Source organism: Lissotriton helveticus, chromosome 7, assembly GCF_964261635.1.
Source record: "Lissotriton helveticus chromosome 7, aLisHel1.1, whole genome shotgun sequence".
NCBI classification, from domain to species: domain Eukaryota; kingdom Metazoa; phylum Chordata; class Amphibia; order Caudata; family Salamandridae; genus Lissotriton; species Lissotriton helveticus.
The window spans coordinates 927,620,693-927,637,646 of record NC_136068.1 but is presented as its reverse complement, the minus strand read 5'-3'; the positions used below and the strand labels follow the sequence as shown (position 1 = coordinate 927,637,646).

Here is a 16,954-nt window from a genome sequence, read left to right as displayed (position 1 = left end):
CTTTACCTGCAGGTCAGGCTCCCCCGAGTCCATGATTGACGCTGTGCTCAGGACTTGGTTACGATCGTCCTCGCAGCAGAGTGGATGGGTCTTTATTACCAGCCTGCAAGAGTGGGACCCAAGGGGGAGACCATCTGAGTGGCCCATGTCCCTGCACTTAGATTTTACTCCTATGGTAATAACAGGGCCAGTGCTCCCAGATGGATTTCCTCACCTAGTAAACAAACACCTGCCCTACCAGCTGGAAACGCTTAACCTCTTCCATGCTCATGACGAGCTGAGCTCGTCATGAGCCACGGCGCTCCGGTGCGCATGACGAGCTCAGCTCGTCATGGCCCGTGGAACGCTCATGTGCGGGGAGAATTCCCCCGCTGTGCTGAGCGTTCCACGGGAGTCAATACACCTGTGACGAGCTCAGCTCGTCATGAGCACCGGAGCGCCGTAGCTCATGACGAGCTGAGCTCGTCATGAGCATGGGGGCGCTGTGCGTGCCCCCCTCCCCCCTAGCACAGCGGGGGAATAACCCCCACAGCGAAGGCGTTAAGAGAAATGAGACTGGAATCTAGCATTCTGGCAACCACATGTTGTAAAACGCAGTGTTCTTGTGTACGCATGCTGTGCCCATTTGGGCCGAAATCATATACCTGGATTTCAGGGTGGAGATACCAGTAAGAATCATTACTTTTGGCCCTGATGTCTCGCTCCCTGAATTCTGAGCAATTCATAATGAGGTTCAGCGAAAAGGTCTGCTGCTCCCACCCAGACGGCGCCCCTTGCTCTTAGATCCAGGCACATCCGCTTCTGCTGCCCGGTCTCATCTTCTGGTTACTCCAGATTCAGGCTCTGATGCTCCTCTGGCATGGATTGGAGCCCCCATGACATAGCCGAGGCCACCAAAGGCAGTCTTAAGGTCATGCACAACAAAATCGCATCTCTTTGCCTTTGAATATCTGCCACTACACTGTTACTCCTCTGATGAGTAGGCTGATATGAATATACAAATTTTCTCTCTGAAGCCAGGAGGACAAGGGCATTTCTGCAAGAAGTTCTAAAAAAAGGAAAAAGAAAAAAAGATTTCTACTACCCAAATTGGGAGTGGGGCAGAAAAGGGGTGGAGTCATAAGGCCAGTGTCATGATGAAGATCAGGGCCACAAGTAGGAGCAGAGTCATAGAAAGTCTTCCTATTACCTCTCTGTACATATTTATTATGTTTACAAACTCTGTCCCATAGGGGTGGGGGGAACTTGTTGAGTTTCAATCCGCAGAATTACACAAAGATACATGAGAACTCGGTGAGATTTCGCTGAGTCCCACGAGCGGGTGGGATAGGCATGTCACAATGATTTTTAGCACAGGGAGCTTGTTTTATGCTGCAAAATCAGCAGAAAGGCACGACACGGTGTGCCACAGGGTGCTCTTTCTTTACTGCCCCTAGAGTAGATTTTCTATTCGAGCTAAAGTTTTATCGCAGAGGTTATGACCACCTAGATTGAAAAACCCTGCTGGGTGCCATTTCAGTGCCGGAAAATCACGCCCGGGGACGCCAATTCTCGCAAGTGTTTACCAACTGCCATTGGGGAACCGCGTATGCGAAAAAACTCTGACACACAGTGGTTGGCCGAGTTTTGTAGGAACTCGGCATTACAAGCATAATGTAGAGTGGGAAAACCTACGCGAACTCCGTCTGTGGAGCAGAACTTATCGCCCACCCGAACCATGGATATGGAAAAAATTAATAAAGTTGTTTATTTAATAAGTTACAGACAGCATTTTAAGATACCATAGGGGCTTAGTGTCAGGTTTCAGGATGATAATGTAGCTAACATACTAGTTGCAGTGTTTTGTGTTAAATCTGCCCATAGTGTTGAACCATCATAAAGCAGAATAGAGGTCTAAGACACCTGTTGCAGAGCACTACATGTGGCATATGTCGCATATTTGCATTCAGATTGCAACAGATTTAGTACAATCTCCCATCTTAAAGTGTTATCTGCAGAATAACTGCTTTATTACTAAAATCAGCTCTAAGTCCTGATTGAAAGTTGTTCAAGGGGATATTTTGCTGGGGACTGTATAACTGATTGCCCAAGTATCTCTATAGGACTTTGGTGAGGAAGAAGTGAACTAAATCTGGACAGAATTTGTTGACATCATCACGATTTGCAAGGAATTAATTTTTTAGAAGCAGAGAAACTTAGTCTATGTTCTGAGAGACCAGGGAAATCCAAGAGGAAGAGATAAGCCAGTTAAATTGGTCCATTAACGTAACAGATTTATATGAACACTTTGGCTAGGTCGTGAGAATAGGGTTGAAGAAATGATCAGATGATTTTAGAGTGAAAAGAGAGCTTCTGGGAGTGTGAGGTTGTTGAATATTGAATTACGAAGTGAACATTACCAGCGCCATCTTATCCCATTTAGGCCTTTTGCGAGCACGTAAATGGCAGCCATTTTAAGACTATGGCCACTCTTGTAACATTACCGATCGCCTGCACGTCTCCCCGACCTTGCGATCATCCCCCGCTTGCTGGCAACCCCAAACACATGTTGGAGCCATAAAGTAGCTGCAGCGCGACCCAGCCCCGGAGCCACATCCCGTGCGGAACCCACATACCCTTTCATCTCTTTCACGCAAACGGGCCCTTTGATAACCCCCTTCCCCTTTGCCCGATTGTCCGAGCTGGTCCCAGGCCATCACCTAGCCTTGCGGATGCAGTTTATTGCCCCCTACAGTAGAAACTCGCCTCTCTTCAAAGGGGCTGAGATTAATCAATGTCTTCACACCATAAGATCCGACCGATCACACACATTTCTGTTCCCAGCGGAATGTCCAGCTGCGCGATACCCATCACATGCTGAGATTGGGGTGGGGACTTCTACTGTAGATATGTGTGGGAATGGGCCTGGAGCGGGGATTCCGAGGATGTCTTTCCGAACATCAAAGCATTGCCAAGAATGTGTTGTATGTAATAAAGCAATAAACCTGTGTATAAGAGGCCAGGCCTCAGAGATGCGGTTAGAGCACCTCGAGAAGATACCCCATTTTGTCCGATCTGACGTGTTCTGCTCCGGAGAGAATTAAACTCTGTTTCCTGCTTTCCAATTTCCAGTGCCTGCCTCTTTATTTGATAATCTTAGAGTGGTTTAGAGGCGACTAACGCCAAAGCAGTGGTAGAAAAGGTTATCCAAAGTAGCTGCTTTTCCACAAGGTTTGGTCCATGAAATCTCATAAAGTGCAGCCCGCTCCTAAAATATATTATGACCCAATTTACATAATTCATAATCAATTCAATATTTAATAATATATTCACTGTTATTTCCGAATTCACTTTTCACCCTATACCCCTACAAATGTAGCAACCCATACCTAAAATATATGTTTAAATAAATCAATATACTATAATATGTATAATTATTATTAATCACATACTTACTTAAAAATTTGGTAATTACTTAATAATTATTACTTAACTTTTCACCCTATCCCCCTATAAACCCAACAACCCACTACAGAACTATAAAATAGTATTAACAATTAAATAAAAAATTAGAAATCACTTAAAATTACAAACTAGATTTTAAAAAAGTAGGGCCGCATTTTGATATTGGTGGGACCACCACCAACAGGCCATCGGTTCCTGTTCCAACAACATCCAAGCCATTGGTCCAAACACCGCATTTTGATGCGGACGGTCGGATCGCAGCGGCCTGGGGAGCAGACCACCTCCTTCGACAGGCTCAAGGAGCCCATTAGGGCAGAGGTTGGACACTAATTCCTACAATGAAGGCAGTGACTGTGCAGACATTGCTATAGGGATTAGGATGTCTATTACCTTTTCATGGCAGTTCCACCACCATGAAAAAGCTGTCAGAAAGGGACTTTGGTGGCTGCAACCAGTGCCCGTCACCCGTGGGCCACTGCTAAGTGGCCAGGGGACACAAATATTGCCCCGTCATACATCCATGCACTGTGTGCCTGGCACACGGTGCACTGGTGTTTGAAAAGTGTCCTTTTCTCCTGGGGCTTGTGCGGTGGCTCTTTTCCGGTAAAAAGTTACAGGAGTGTGACCCATAAACCAAGTCGGGATTGGGGTAGAAAGGTAGAAATATATACAATATCCCAACAGGTAATATTTTTGTAGACAATTAAGCATGTATGCAGCAAGCATTACAAGTGCAGAAATAAAGGAGACTTCTATTCAATTGAGTTAAGATTGTTATTCATCTTATATTTCAACAAAAATTATGTAAGGTCATATTTATACAGTTATAGCAGCACTGTATGAGAGAAATCTTATGACAACCAGATTGCACTTGGTGCTCAAGTATGTACAAGTAAAGAACGTGGCGACGCAAGTGACAAAGTGAACAGCGTGAGCGGCGCAAAGTGAACAATAGTGAAAATATTATACAGTGGGTGGCTCAAGAATGATAAAAAATTGAAGTGACTGTATAGGTTAATTTGTGATTTGTATTGAGCCAAGGTAGAAGATGCGCCTAGGATTGTGCTGCGGAGTCAACGGCGTTTCGATCCTCAACAATTGGGATCGTTTTCAGGACAAGTTTGTCTGGTTTTCAATGTGCTGGAGGCTACGTGGATATGAAAGGTAGATCCGTGGTGAGGAAGCGGGGAAGCGTCTTCCTGGATGACTATTGTGATATGGTGAAAGGGCGCCGTAGTTGGACGTCTCCAGGGAAGTGAATCTGGGTTGCTCGCATGAGCGAGATCGCAGATCCTGATTAAATCAAAGTATCTGCTGGGGAATGGATCCAAAGGTAGTGTTAGACCAGCGGCAGGCCGGACAGGAATAGGCTTCCGGGCAGCAACAGAAGCTGCAGTAGAAAAGGGTATTCTATGACTGCCATGCAGATGGCAAAATGGGGCGGCGGGACTGCCAACGTTTTTCCACCTGTCCATCGCGATGATGGTCAAACGCTCGTCTGACTGCCATCATAATGAGGCCCTTGATAACAATTAAAAAAACAATACTAACACATAACATCAATATATAAACTGAAACACATTAAATTACTTTAAACAAATTATATTCTTTATAATTATATTATTGAGAATGATATTTAGAACAGTGATATTCTTAGCAACGATATTACTTACCTGAATAAACAATATTCTTGACAATATTTTTGCATCATGATTTCTTTGTGTCACAATTTTGATTTTCTCATATTTCTGCCTCCCAATATTTACAACTCAGGGGCTGATTACGAAGAAGCTCGGAAAGCCTTCCAAGACAGTTTGGAGGATTTCGGAGACTCATTGCGGTTTCAAAAGCAACATCCTCATTACAATGGAGGCTGTCGGTTTTGAAATTGGCTGGGCATTCTGGCTGGCTACCAATGGCCTCAGACTGCCAGTTGAAACAGGCATGTAATCCCTATACGCCGTCCAGAATACGATGCTCGGTTTCTGGCAGGCTTTCCATGCCGGGCTTCCCGACATAGAAAGCCTGTTGGAAAGCAAGTTTGGGGGCCTCAAGCAGGGCCCCCTTCTTCCTGCGGCCTTGGCTAAGGGGCCATGGTGGCAACTATGGTGCCCCCCTGTTTATCCCTGAATGCGATCATAATTCAGCGGTCAGGGCCGCCGACCAGAGGTCAGTTGGACCCATATCCCCGATGGTGTCAGGCGGACGCAAGTCCGCCTAACATCGTAATAAAGCCCTCCAAATTTTTGGCCAAATACTCATCCACCCTTCATGTTGGGGAGGGCACGAGGATTAGGATTGATTGGAAAGAGGCATTAAGCACTGCATGGCTCCCTTACGAAGTTATAAGAATGCCTTTGATATTAAGTCCCAACATGCATATTTTTTGTTTAATGTTAAGAATGATGCCTGTTAATTTCAGATCCTTCTTGACTTTTATTTTAAAAGACACCATTCAGTGACTTTGTGTACACAGCAATATCCTTCTGTGGTGAGATTTAGCAGAAATGTTGATTCTATGAAATGTCACTGCAACATACATGCTTCAATCTCAGTAGTCATTCATTATTAAAAAGAAATCTTCCCCGGCAATTTGTGTCACTACCCAAGCAGGTTTCCATTACAAAGCTGCATAGATAAGAACATGCAATTTCAACTTCAGAGGCAACCTCATAACATAAAGTAGTACAGAACTGCTTATTGCAATATGATATTTCTGTTAAATCACTAGAATCGCTCTCCTAATCTCCTTCATAGAAACGTTTCACAGACATGCACACTTAGTATTTCTACACCTGACTGCATTGTACAGCTGGGCGGAGAACATGCACAGGCTCCCATTCCCTGTCTGAGTGCCGAACCAGGCCGCTCAGACCAATCTCGATGCTGCTGTCATGCTGGTGAATGGAGCGTCGTGATTGGCTTAGGAGAGTCTGAGAGCCTGTGTGCTGCAGGGAGACAGGAATAGAGGGAGGATGAAGGAGAGGAGGTGGCTGTACTCAGGTAGGTGAGCTTTTTTTTTAACCCTCTTGGTTCACCACTACTTTTCCCTAGCAGCCACCATTGTAAATTATAGTTAGTAAACACCACCTTTCACAGGCCACACGCGCTTATTTATAAACGTACATATCATTAGCAAAGCCAATGGGCTTCGTGTTTGGGCAATGCTGTATAGCATTCCTGATGCTGTGTAGCATGTCAAAAGAAAAATCAATAAAAAGGTGCTAGAACACAGCCACATAATTTTGTAGGTGAGCGCACAATGCATACGTTCTCTACAAAATAAGGCAGGTGCTTTCATTTTCGGATCCAATTTGGATCGATACATAAAAAAAAATGCTAAAACAAAAGCATTTTTTTGTTGCCAAAAGTAGTTGGAGGAAGCAACACAAACAATGCGGGTGGGGGAAAGAAAGATGAAGGGTGCCTGTTAGGGGAAGAAACACAGAGGGCACAAGCGGAGATAACAAAATGGAGGGTAAGGGTGGCGGAGAGAAACACAGAGACCACAGGAGGGGGAATCATCAGTGGGGAAGGAAGCAACACAGAATGCTTGGGAAGATAAAGCAACATAAATGGTGTAGCAAGTGGAAACAACACAGAGGTTGTGGGTTTGCAACACAAGTGAAAGAGGGGCACGTAGACCTCGGGGGGGAGAAGCACAAGTGCTTGAGAGAGGAACATGGATTTGGGGGGGGGAAGCACATGGATGAGAAACCAGTACGGGGAGAAGTGCATAGTGTCAGCACAGAGCAGGTGAGGGAGAAGGAGAAGCATAAGGGCAAAAGAGCAACATCGAAAACAGAAAGGAGAAAAGAAGTACACGAGGGAGATGCTGACAAGCAAATGCACTCTCTGCTTAACCAAATAAAAAAAAGATGTGCCTGAAAAGTAAGCAGTGAGAGGATACAAGTAATTACACAAGAAGAAGTAATGCCCATACAAGCTGACAAATAAAAAGGATGCAAGGAAATGAGTGACAATAAACTAACCAATGGGCAGGTTCCAAGCATAACGTGAGCAGACAATGGGTCTTTTCACAGACACCCGGGTTGCACTGTCTGGTATGAGAGAAAAATGTGGAAGTAACCTCAGAGACTAGTGTTTCTGCAAAGAACATGAAATGCAAATGCAAAAATACATTCATTACTGAACACAGAGGAAAGATGTGATTTAGAAGAGAAAGTGTGAGAGCCATAACATGGTCTAATATATTATAGCTGCACAGACTTTGAACTTACAAGATGTGTAATTTTGATGCAGTGATAATGCAGGCACACTGGAAAAGCACTGCAGAGGTATGGAGCATCTAAAGTATTACCTTGATTGGGAGTTTTGGGTGTCCTTGCTAATGGTACAGATTAACACAGTACTGCTTTATAACCGACATTTTATTGGAGAGTAATAATGATGGTAAGGGAGGATTAGATACATTCCCAAAAAAATTCTTGTGGAGTTTTCTTTCAGAACTAAGCAGCAAATCCACCCTGAGGGCTTAATTCCCTTTTTTGCCCATATTACTGGAAGTTCCAGATAGTACCATAACCTAAGTCCCTTGCATAGCCAGTAGCTACCAGCAGAAGGTATATCTGTACAAGGTAGCTCTCCACAGGGGATGCAGACCAGATATCCTGTTTCCCTAGAAGTCAACTTTCTCTTCTCCTGGTAGCCTACAGCTCTCCTCACATGGGTCTTGTTCAGGTTTGTTGCCAACCTGGAAAGGAAGAGAACAATCAAGGATCTTGTCTGTGGCCCACAGTTGGATTCTCAGTTACAACGCTATGCAACTCCTACCCCATGTCATTGGAATCCTTAGAACCAGCGACAGAACAACTGATTATTATTTATTCTTAATTTGGCCAAGCCATTCTTGTGATGTTCCAATTTTATGGGACTTAATCAGAGCTTGTTGATGCTGATATGATTTTCATAGCCCATCTCCGGGATGGGTTTCAAACAGTTCCATGTATTTTTCTTATTGGATTCAGACTAGTCCAGTCACATTCTCTCTCATGGAAGTGCAACAAGAAGAGGGGGTGGAGTTGCAGTGGTGGCTCCCCCACTGTGGCGTAGGAGTGTTACCCATCCCGCCAAGCTCAAGTTTTGAAAAATAAAATGAAAAAACTAGTTTATTATCCTTTTTTCCCCCCCCATTTATTGAGACATGGGGGTGAGGCCATCATGGGGTAAGTCAGGAGGGGGAGTGGTGAGCACTGCCTTCAGTGCGCATGTGGCTTGGCCAGCGGTTTAAAATCCTCGGCGCTCAGGCCTATCCTGCCTCTGCTCTCCTGCATGAAAGCAGCATCAAGATTTGCCACTGGAAAGCTGGGAGACTCTGCCTGCCGCGTGAAAGAAGCAGAAGAGCAGCGTTTCAGCGAACACGATGCAGCAGGTAAGTTCTTTTCTTAAAATATTTTAAACTATTTTCTTTGCCCCCTTCCCCACCCCACTGCTCCACCATTCCAACAGCATACCAGCCGCTACTGTGGAGTTAACAGGAAATAGAAGGCTACACTTCAAACGGAAGGCTGTGGAATCCCCACTTCTGCATAGCTACTTAAAAATGACTAGTGTTACAGGAAGATCCCAAAACTCACTCGCAACATAGACGAAGGAACAGGTATTCATCCTGCCACCAGAGATCAGCTATGGTAACATCTACGGGGGAAGGTTCAGGAATCAACAAAGGCCTGCAGCTCATGTTAAGCTGCTTCGCTGTAAGCCCTCTATTGTGTGAAGGCTTCCAAATCCAGACAGTTAAGCCCACACAGTACCTTCTCCCTACCCCACATATGCATAGTCAGATTACTTTCCATCCATTTCCCACAGGGATGATAAGAAGTATCCAATTGAGTGAGACTTGCATACCTTTTAAAATGTGAGGCAAGTAGCAATATCTTTTGCAAAGGAGAAAGGCAAAAAGGGCTTCTTCCTTGCACTGAAAATTAATACTGCCACAGTTGCCAGTCTATCTCAGCTGATAAGACAAAAGTCACTCTCCAAAGGAGGGGTTCACTTTGGGTGCCCTTCGACTTGAAAGCCACATTCTGAAGTGTCAATCTTTTTACACAGATGGCTTTCGTTGAACATCTATAATTGTGAAGTTCACAAAGGTAAAAATCAAAAACCTTCGGAGAAATATCACGAATTTAACAGCCACTTGATATAGGTAAAGGGATAGGAAAAGGTACATGCTCTCCAGAGCCATTCAAGGGACATTTCAATCTTAAAAAGCATGATTTTGGGATTCAAAGGAGTAGCACTCTTGAATTTAAACCTAGCTTTTCTGAACTTCAACTAGATGAAACACCACCTCAGCCACCCTAAACAAAAATCGTGCAGTTGGTTTTAGAATCCAAGTGAGATCATCTATATGGCACCAAAAAATGAAATACCGAGCTTTCAGCATGAACCTTGCAGCACTGAATATCTGAAAAAATCTAAAAAAGCTAGCTTTTGAGGTTCTTTCTGAACCTATTATTATATATTATATTAACTCTGGCTGAAAATCATTATACCACTTATGTCATATAGAATTGTTGTGTTCTGCCTCCCCGCATTTTGCTTTTACCCTAAATGCCAAAGTGAGTTCTTGTCCTGTGATATAAGACACCATGGGACACTTAACTTCAGCCTGTGGCACCAATAGGGTAGTGCTTTATGGTTGTTTATGTTTGTGAATCACTGCTATAATACAAAATCTCACATGCTTTTCCACAGACAGCCAATGGTCTGTGTGGCAAATGCATTAAGAGACCAAAGATGCATTAAGAGACTTATAATATATTGCTCCATCACATTATAAATGTACGCAACAAAGGTAGCATATGTGTCATCTAAATTGGACTAGGGGAAGGGAGAGAGGCAAAATGGTTGAAAATCCTTATCTATATCGCAAGTAAGTAATGAGGCTGAATTGTTTATGTTTCGACTGGCACGAGCTTCATGCCCAGACCATTGTCCTACCTTTGAGGTGAAACTGTGATCCTGCAATAGCAGGACTTTCACTGCATTCAGTGGAAATACCAATTGAGTGAATATTTGTGTGAATACTTAAAAGGAGGTTGTAGTACCTGCCACAGGGATTGGCCTGGTCATTGTGTCTGTATGGACCCCGTGAGAAGCCAACCCAATTCAGTATAAAGAAATACATTTTGATTAAGTATTAAGAATTAAGGGCGGATTACTATGGTAGACGAACTTCAGTCCATCCGCCATTATTTCGTATTTGGGACCGCCCGTCTACAAGGTGACTTGTCCCATAGTACAATTTAAGATGCGACCGCCAATGAGGCGGTCATTTTTCCTATGTTTTGCATTGTGGCGGGTGCTGCTGGCTACAGCACCTGCCGCAAGGCAAAAAAAAGGACAATTTACATATCCCTGTACTACCTGGCAGGCACCATGCGGTGCCTGCCATATTGTGCAGGAATATGTAGGGGGGCGCCATGGTTGCCCCCCCCGTCTGAGGGCCAGGGGATAAGAGGGGCCTACAACGGGTTCCCAAAATACCTTTCCACCTGCCTGTTCGTGGTGGGTTAACCGCCATGAACAGGCAGGTGGAAAGGGACATCATAATCCCTACGGCAGTGCCTGGTAGACACCGCCACCATTGTAGGGACTATGAGCCCTTCCGCTACACCGGTGGGATCAAGGAACAAGTCGGATGTGTGGTGGTCGGTCTTTAAGACCACCATATATCCACCTGCCATTATACTATGGCAGGCAGTGAAGTTGGTTACGATGGTGGAGAGACCGCCACCGCAGCCTGTTGGTGGTATCTCCTCACCATATTAATCGGGCCCTAAGAAAGAAGCTATGAAAATTCTTACCACATGAAAGCTTGCTTCCAGGATGAAAGCTGTTTGAAAAGCATGTGTTTAAATTCATACATATGGAGAAATATACAGATTTTTGATGTGCACAGATACAAGAGTAGCAGGTTTCTAATTGGTATGCATCAGTATTTGAATGTCTACATGTGTTTCATGTCAATACAGTCCCATGTGGTGTCCAAGTCCCCTGGTTAAAAGATTATATGTAAGCTTCAAAATCAGTATGTATGTCAGCTAGGTAAGTTGCATGAATGTAGCTATTGCTTATCAAAAAGATCGGAGTGGAATATCAACATTATGTTCTGTAGTAATTAGTAGAAATTAGAAAATATTTGGTATTCCAAGAAAATGACTTTGAATGGGGAAAGCATTCCAAAAGTTGTCTTTTTAACAAATTTCCGAATTAAATACAGAAATAAATCATCAAAATAGTGATTTCAGAAAGCTAATGGTTAAAATCTAGTCAGACACTTCGAACTTTCCCTAAGCTTTTCATTGAAACATTATTTTTTCTTCCCCTGTTCTTTGACCTAAGGCAGCATTTCAGACAATGAAACAAATGTGCAGATCATGCACACATCTCACCCCACTGCTTTCCTCACAGCTTAGACCAGTCTTTGAGAAATAAACAACATCTTTAACACCATGAAGGGAACACCTTTGCGGTATTAACCTGAATTCCTATGGCTTCAGAGATCCCATTGTTCTGCACATGCATTGATGAAAAGAGAATATGACACTCATTTTTGTTAACAATGAATATTCCACAAGAGCAGGGCAACTGGCTTTACGCTGCCAAAGCTCTTCACATTTGCAACAAAATGCCATCATATGATAATGAAATACTCCCTGTATGACCTTGTACAGATTTTTGCACACTCTGTACCTGTTGCCTTTCATACTCTGGCTGTCTTGATGTTCAACAATCATTAGCAGGTCATAGATGTTCTTTTGCTTGTACCCTCCAACTGTCTACCCATGCATCTCACTTGTATTGTTTTCTGATTACTATTAACATTCAAAGTGCCATTGCAAGAGTTGCTCTAACATGTTTTGTACATGCTTTTGAGGTAAAACGCAATTCTAAATGCAACAGTACAATGATTTTGGTTGTTATTAAGGCAATATAGAATGCTTTGTTTCTCACTCTTTTATAAACTCTAAGTTGATTTCCGTATGGCTCTTTGATGTGGGCATGGCGATTATATAAGACATGGGAGACTGCAATCCCTTTTAAAACGTCTGTCTGTCGGTTTCCTATTACAGGTGACTTGTGACGTCTCTAGTTGACTGTAATAAAAAAGTGAAGTAGCTGCTCAACAGTAATAAGTTGTTACAGCTGAGTTAAGAAACCACAATGCCTTTTGACAGAGCAAGTAGCTAATGTGAAAGATATGTCACAGAGCATAACTGGAGCATAATTATAACTGCATTTTAAACAAAAAAAGGAAGAACTGACTTTTTCTTCTGACTTTTATTCAAAAAATAAAAAAATTCTGTAGAAACGAGCGACATGTATTTTTTTTACACTACATGTGATACAGATAAGATATTTCTACACAATCTGACCAACAGCATTTTTGACATGAGTTTCATTATACAGATTCTAATATATTTTTCCAAGAACCACTAACTGCTTTAGTTTGTTTAATTATACGGTAGAGATTCTGTTTTTATTCCTCCTCTCTGCAATGAACATCAAAGTGCAAGATGTCAAGAACTTAAGGAGTTGGTGGGGTGGGGGGGGTTGATGGTATTAGCACGTATTATAAGGAATAGCGTTCTCATGCTATACATTTAAAGAATATCTCAAGTCATCTTGTAGTTCCATGACCTTATAAAGGAACTCAGACTACAGCTTCCTCCCTATATATAGTCAAAGAACTCCTTGGTGACTTTCAATATCATGATAGTGTATGGCAGGGAGTGTTTTAATCCACATAACTGCCTTCTAAAAACTACCTCTCCATGATCTTTCACAATAACAATAGACCAGTTAGTAGTCCCATGACTTCTTCTAATAGATGTGGTGCTCTAATAACTGCTGTGTATTTTAAAACCAGCAAGTCAACGCTGTCTCTTCCTCCTGCTTCAATGCCCTCTGCATGTTCCGCAAAATCTACAGATGGATCCCCACTGAAACCAGAAAGACGGTCAGCCAAGCCCTCGTCAGCAGCAGACTGGACTACACCAACACCCTCTATGCGGGAACCAAACTCCAGAAATAACTCCAACGAATACAGAACGCCTCCGCACGCCTCATCCTCGGACTCCCTTGCCACTGCCACATCACCGCCCACCTGAGAGACCTGCACTGGCTCCCAGTCAACAAGAGGATCACTTTCAAAGTCCTCACCCACGCTCACAAGGCTCTCCACAATGCCGGACCAACCTACCTCAATGAACAACTCTCCTTCTACGCCCTGAACCGTCAGCTTCGCTCCACTGACCTCGCCCTCGCCACCGTCCCAAGCATCCACCGCACGACCACCGGCAGCAGATCATTATCCCACCTCGCTGCCAAGACATGGAATACCATCTCCATCCACTTGCGGCAGACCCAGGACCTGCTGACCTTCAGGAGACTCCTCAAAACCTGGCTGTTCGATCAGTAGCTGCGTCTTCCCCTCTCCCTCCAGCACCTTGAGACCCTCACAGGTGAGTAGCGCTTTACACATGTCTGATTGATTGATTGATTGGTAAAGGAAGTATTCTTAAATTGACTCCGATTTACAAAGTAACCAGTTATTGTGCCATCTATCCCAATAAACGGCTCTTACTTTTAATACCAGAGTACCTTTCTCAACTGATAGGTAGTTAAAAAGTGCAGCTTAAGTAACAAATGTGATTTGTGCTTTATGTTCCGAATGGTTATATCCCCCCATACATGAACACTCATATCGTTGAACTAATTAGGATAGTACAATAATGCCTTCTGTTGTCCTACCTTCAACCATCAAGGATGCCAGATTAAAAAGACAAAGTAATGAGCCCCCGAATGACCAAGCTTAGATCACCCTGAACTGCATTATAAGTAACAACATATTGTATTTTCTTGTACACTTCTTCCAAGGCCTTATAAAATAATTTTTGCAGTCTTAAAAGTGAGTCTTAAACCACAGACTGGTAAAGCATGCAACATGTATTTGCGCCACACGTTAACCATTCATTATCTGTTCTGTTATAATTATCTGGGAGACATGTACAGCGAATACTAAGATTGACCTACCTGATCTTCGCCAATCATTAGCAGTTCATCTACATTTTGTGGTTTGTCCTGTGGCACTGGAAATCTGTTCATCTCGTTGGTGCTCTCTTTTGGTAGCACTGGATACACCCCATTAATATCCAACGTACCATTCCCAGAATTCCTCAGACACACGTTATAGCTGTTTTCAAAGTAACACAGGCTTCCCAGTGCAGCTGTATATTGTTTTTGATTGTAGCCTTCAAGGCTGTTTGCTCTGTATATTCTTAGAGCCACAAAAATGATAACAAAAACCAAAAACATAAAAGAGATGACTGCGATGCAAATAACCAAATACAGATTTATATCTGAAATAGAATGCTCGGTTTCTGGCTCTTTTCTAAACTCTGTGTGGATTTCTTCATTGCTATTCAATAAAGAGATTGTGACAGTGACTGTGCAGGAAAGGGCAGGTTCTCCATGATCCTTCACAACAACAATGAACCTGTAATTGGCATCATCGCTGTCTCTAATAGGCCGTGATGTCCTAACCTCTCCTGTGTAGAGTCCAACCTTGAAAAGTGAACTCTCTCTGGAAGGCCCTGTTTGATAAAGTAACCAGGCATTGTACCCGCTATCTGCATCGACAGCTCTGATTTTGGACACCAGATAACCAGCCTCAACGGATCGAGGGATGACTTCTCCACCAAGAGAGTGCGTCTGATGATGAGAAGGTAAGATCTCTGGGGCGTTGTCATTTTGGTCGAGTATAAAGACGTCCACAGACACATTACTGCTGAGGGGTGGAACGCCTGCGTCTGTTGCCTCCACGAGAAACCTAAAATGTTTTGTTTCTTCATAATCAAAGGATTTCATGGCATAGATTTTACCATTCCCTGAATTTACAGAGACTAAACCACCACGTGCCATGTCTCCCACGAGGGAATATGTAAGGTGTCCGTTTTCCTTAAGATCAGGATCAGTGGCAGAAATGTCGAACACCTGAGCCCCGGGGACATTGTTCTCCACGAGGTGAAGCGAGTATGAGGGTTGTGTGAACTTCGGACTGTTATCGTTCACGTCAGACACTCGCACACTGATGACTGTGGAGGCGGACAGTGGAGGTGACCCTCCATCCACAGCTGTGAGGGTGACATCGTAGTGCTCCGTAGACTCACGATCGAGTGAACCCCTCAGCACCAAAGAGTGGTGATTGTTGAACGTGTTCTCAAGGACAAATGGGAGCCCAGGTGGCAGAGAGCAGGATGTGTTCCCGTTCTCACCCGAATCTTCGTCTGAAACAATCAAGAGGGCGATCACTGCCCCAGGTTTGGTATCTTCTGGAACAGAGAGCGTCTGAGAAGTTATGGTTATACTCGGAGTGTTATCGTTAACATCAAGAATCTCCACCTCAACCTTGCATTGGCCAGGAACAGCAAATGGACCTTTGTCTACAGCTTCTACGGAGAGCTCAAACTCTCTGGCTTCTTCAAAGTCGATCTCACCTTGCACAGTTATCACACCACTGTCTGCATCTAAATTGAATGTTCTCTTCACAACTTCAGAGACAGGTTTGCTAAAATAGTACATGACGTCAGCATTGGGACCTTCATCGTGATCTGTGGCGCGCAGCTGCGCCACAGTTGTCCCAATTGGCACAATCTCTGACAATTGTACGCGATAAATGAGTTGATCAAACAAGGGGGCGTTATCATTGGCGTCCTGGACCAGTATGTTAATTTGGAGAGTTCCAGATCTCCTCGGTTCTCCTCCGTCAAAGGCAGTTAACATTAGATTATGCAGGAACACGTCCTCTCGGTCTAAAACATTTTTCAAAACAAGCTGTGGAGACTTCCTTTTATCAGAATCGGACATCACGTGCAGCTCAAAATTAGGATTGGCGCTTAACGTGTATCCCTTAAGAGCATTGGTTCCAGAGTCGGGGTCCACGGCTCTCTGTACCGGGAACCGAGACCCCGGTGAAGCCGACTCAAAGATGCTCAGCGTGATTTCATTGTCCACAAAGGAGGGGGCGTTATCATTCACGTCAAGAATCTCTACCTCCAGGCGGTGCATTTCCAGGGGGTTATCAATGACTATTTCTGCAAGGAGTTTGCAGCCGGGGCTCTGCGCGCACACCTCCTCCCTGTCAATGCGGGCGTCTGTCAGTAATAGACCGCTGTCCATATTCACCTGGAAGGGCGGCTTCGAGGCGCCTGACACGAGCTTCAGTCCCCGGGAGTTCAGAAGCACCAGATCGTGACCCATGTCCTTAGCGATGTCTCCCACAAACGTCCCCAGCTCCACCTCCTCGGAGACGGCGTACCGGAGCTGTCCAAGCGCGAGGTCCCAGAGGGACAGCAGGAGGAGGAGAGCGAGGCACCGCCGGGGACATTTCCACAAGAAGATTCCACACGGGACCACCATTCCTCGGGAAGAGCAGGCAAACTCGGCAAGGTAAATATAGGCTACTCTTCTACACCTAATG

At 44.2% G+C, this 16,954-nt stretch overlaps 1 pseudogene; it reads right to left on the bottom strand.

Annotated features, from left to right (window-relative positions):
• Window positions 1-8,083: 8,083 nt before the first annotated feature.
• Window positions 8,084-16,893, bottom strand: LOC144769332 (protocadherin alpha-8 pseudogene; annotated as a pseudogene).
• Window positions 16,894-16,954: the final 61 nt, after the last annotated feature.